Raw genomic sequence first — 4,176 nt, 5'->3', positions numbered from 1 at the left:
CGATTGAAGGCAGCACTGGTGGCTGGTGCAAGTGCTATACCGGTGTAGCTGTTGCGGGATGGTTGGTGTGAGGGATGTTGCGGGGTGTTGGTTGCGTGGGAGATGGAGTGGAATTGGTGGGTGATGGTGGTTCAGGTGCAGTTAATTGGAGATGGTTGCAATTGCGGTTGTGCTTTGGTGTTGACGGGGTGGCTGTGACGGCTGCTATAATGGTTTCCTGCTGTTCGAATTGGAACACGGGAATTGCGTGGTTGTTGTTGGCTGGAATTGCTGGATGCGAATTAGAGCAGGGGAGCTTAGTGGTTGACGGTGGAGGTTGGTGCAGTAAAGGTGAAGAAGAGTTGGAGCAAGGGACGCTGTTTTAGTGTGGTGTAGGATAAGGGGAAATAGAGAGGGAGTGTGTGGTGTAGGATAGGAGATGGTGGGAGGTAAGCTGGCAGCATGCTTGTGAAATGGGCATTTAGCGTTTGACTCAAATTGGGACCCGAATTCACTTTATTTAAAAGAAAACAAGAGAATAAAAGGGAAAATAAACACGAAAATGACTCTAAAAATACTTCCTAAGAGTGACATAAATGTCACTCATCATCTTTACATCAATCATGGCACCCGAAGTAGCAAGAAAAGGTCTACCAAGAATAATGGGAATGGTAGCATCTTCATCCATTTCAAGAACCACAAAATCTACCGGAATTACAAACATCCCTACTCTCAAAGGAACATCCTCCACCTTACCCTTAGGAATCTTAATTAACCTATCGGCCAATTTCAAGGTAATTTTGGAAGGCAAAAGTTCCCCTAACTCAAGTCTTTGATAAACCGACTATGGCATTAGGCTAACACTAGCTCCTAAGTCACATAAGGCATTATCAATTTGCATCTTATTACTAGCACAAGGAATAGAGAAGTTTCCGGGATCTTTCAACTTGGGTGGCATCTTTTTCATTATAATTGCACTACAATTCTCGGTCAAGTTGACTATCTCAACCACATCACAAGTCATCCTACCACTCAAAATGTCTTTGAGGAATTTTTCTTAGTTAGGCATTTAGGTAACAACTTTGGTAAATGGTAGAGAAAGATAAAGTTGCTTAAAAATATCAATAAATCTTCCATATTGTTCATCCAACTTAAGTCTCATAATTTTTTGTGGATATGGAAGCTTGGGTTTCACAATTTCTTTCTCCACTCTCACCTCTCTAGGTGTCTCAATCACAACCTCTCTCAAAGATGCACCATCTCTCTTATCCTCTACCAAGACCTCCTTGGGGACCTCCTTAGTTTCATTCTTCCTAGGAAAACTCTCCTGAAGAACCTTACCACTCCTTGTTACAATAGCATTCACGGGTCTCTTAGGATCTAAGCCTTGGGATGGTAAAGAAGAAAGAATAGCATGGTCTTTCAAAGCATTGGCAAGTTGCGAAATTTGGTTTTTAAGCATCTTATTATGAGTCATTACCTCATTAAATTTCTTATCACTTACGGCCATGTTAGTGCTCAAAAACATGGTTTGATTTTCAATGATTTCCTCCATATTAGTCTAAGAATAAGGGGAATATAAATAGGAATTATCAACTTGAGTCTTTGGAGCAAATCCGGGTGGAGGGCCTCTTTGAGCATTATTTTTACAATTGCCTCCCCCTTGATTGTTCCAATTACCCCTATTTTGATTTTGACCATAACCATGATTATGGTTACCACCACCTTGATTAATGATATCCATAACCTTAGTTTTGATTACTATAATTTTGGTTTTGATTTTGGCTACTATAACCTTGATTGTTATAGTTACCTCGAGAACCTTGGTTCCCTTGGTTCCTATAATCACCACCTTGGTTATAGTTGTCAAAATTACCATGGTTTTGGTAACTCCTATTTCATTGACCCCTTTGGTTATCAAACCTTTGCACATTATTATTGTTTGACACATAGTTCACATGTTCACTCTCATTATTATCGAAATCATCATTATCATCCGGAAAAGTATGAGGGCAATTACTATCATCATGATCATATGAACAACACCATCAAAAAACAAACAACCACTAGGCATGTTATTAGAAGAAGGAGGGGGATGAGAGTTAGAAGGAGTACCTCTCCCCTTCAATTGGGAGGGAATACTTGGAGCTTGGGAAGAAGAACTCTCCAATTTTTCCTTGATTGCATTCACTTCCTTCCCCAAGTTTGTCATTTGTGAGGAGAGATTGTTGATTGCATTTAAATGATCAACCGAGTACACCGAAGAGCTACTCTTGCTAGTTGAATCTCTCTCACCATCTTGCCAATCTCTGTTATACCTCACAACATCCTCAATGATATCTACCACTTCTTTTTCGGTCCTATTCATGATGGGACCTCCGGCTCCCCCATCAAGGCATGACTTGCCTTGGGGACTTAGGCCTCCATAGAAAATTTGAATAATTTGATAGGTTGGAATTTCATGGTGAGGACACTTCCTTTGATACTCCCTATATCTCTCCTACGCTTCATAGAGGCTCTCACCTGGCTTTTGTTTGAAGCCTTGAATCAATGCTCTTGCCTCCGCCGTTTTCTTTTGTGGATAGAAACGAGATAGAAATTCTTTTGTAACCTCGTCCCATATTGTTAGAGAATTTGTCTTAACCTCCTTATCTAGCCATTCCAAAGCACGCCCAATGAGAGAAAAGGGAAAGAGCTTGAGGCGAATGAATTCTTGGGAAATGTCGTTCACTTTGATAGTATTGCAATATTTTTCAAATTCCTTGAGATGATTTAGCGGGCTCTCATGCTTGGCTCCACTAAATTGTCGTCTCTCTATCTAAGTGACCATAGCCGGCCTAATTTCAAAGTCATTTTCCGGTGTTGTAGGTGGAGCAATTCCACTCTCAAATCTATATGCACCGGGAATCCTCAATTCTTTCAACGCCACTCTCGGGTTCTTGCTTGTTCCTCCTATTCTTGCTTGTTCCTCTAGTAGCGGTTCTTCCTCACTTGTAATGCTAGAGGTCAAGGATTGCCTAGCAACCCTTAATCTTGTAATAGTCTTCTCAATCTCCGGATCAAATGGCACTAGTGAATGACCACGTGCTCTATGCATACAACTCAAAAGAAATATTAGTAGCACGGCTACAAGTGTAGCCTTAAAGAGGAAAATCTTTTTGTCTTTTTTTTAGAATGAAATAGACTCAACAACTATAACAAAGCACCAATGTCATTCCCCGGCAACGGCGCCATTTTGACGAGAGGATAAACTAGATCTTCATCTAATTCTCCCTTGGTCAAACTAAATTTATAAACACTTAACAAACCTTATACAAGTATGCGGTAAGTCAAGGGTCGAACCCAAAGGAATGAGTAGGAACTATGCTATAGTCTATTGTCAAGCTAAATCAAAGTATCTCAATGGTTGGGTTGGTAACTAGAATATCAAGAAGATAGACAAATCAAAGAATTCAATCGATATGCTTAACACTAGGGATATAGGTTCCACATGCAAGCTCAATGATTATGCTAATTGATAGATCACTTAATTGATTCAAGCATTACAAGGGACAAACAATAGTTGCAATCAAAGGAATTGAAAGGCTATCTCCTATAAGCAAAGCTAAGGTTCACTATAAATGGCTGATAGGGTAAAGTCGTATCCCCTAATCAAAAGTAATTCCTAAATCCTCTAACTAATGTAGATAGGGAAGTAGGGTCGAATCCATAGAGAAACGAGTCTTTCTATTCCTAATTAATTAATATAATCTGGATTATAAAGTAACCAAATTATAATAATCGAAGGAAACTAAACTACTAAGAGTAAAAGTGGGAAAGAATAAAAGTAAGAGGAGAAACAATGAATAAAAGGCCTAGGGCATAGGTTCACCAATAAATAACAGTCCAGGGTAAAACATAATAATCAATCATCAATGCATCAATTAATCAGATCATAAAGGGCTTTCGCTACGTATTACAATCACATAATTAATCTACCGGTATTAAATCTCAAACTCATCAAAAATAAACATAATAAAAAACAAAACTACTTCTCAAAACCCACCCAAATTGTACAAATAATAAGCACACTACAGACTCCCTCACCTCACTCACTAATAGCTCCCCCAAGCAAAGCTTGGGACTAGTAACCAATGGGGCAAAATAGGCTTGTAATGTGACTAATAAACAACAAAAAGTCAAGGCAACAACATGGGT

The 4,176-nt window shown here is 39.3% G+C and overlaps 1 non-coding gene across 1 annotated transcript; it reads left to right on the top strand.

The window, feature by feature from the left end:
• The first annotated feature begins 2,435 nt into the window (after positions 1-2,435).
• LOC145566093 (small nucleolar RNA R71) lies at positions 2,436-2,541 on the top strand. The gene has a single exon (XR_014095356.1). It is a non-coding gene; the product is annotated as a small nucleolar RNA R71 (small nucleolar RNA).
• The last annotated feature ends 1,635 nt before the right edge of the window (positions 2,542-4,176 follow it).

Source organism: Chenopodium album, chromosome 1, assembly GCF_948465745.1.
Source record: "Chenopodium album chromosome 1, dcCheAlbu1.1, whole genome shotgun sequence".
NCBI lineage: Eukaryota > Viridiplantae > Streptophyta > Magnoliopsida > Caryophyllales > Amaranthaceae > Chenopodium > Chenopodium album.
Note: the sequence above shows the minus strand (reverse complement) of the source record. Positions and strands in the feature narration are given on the sequence as shown.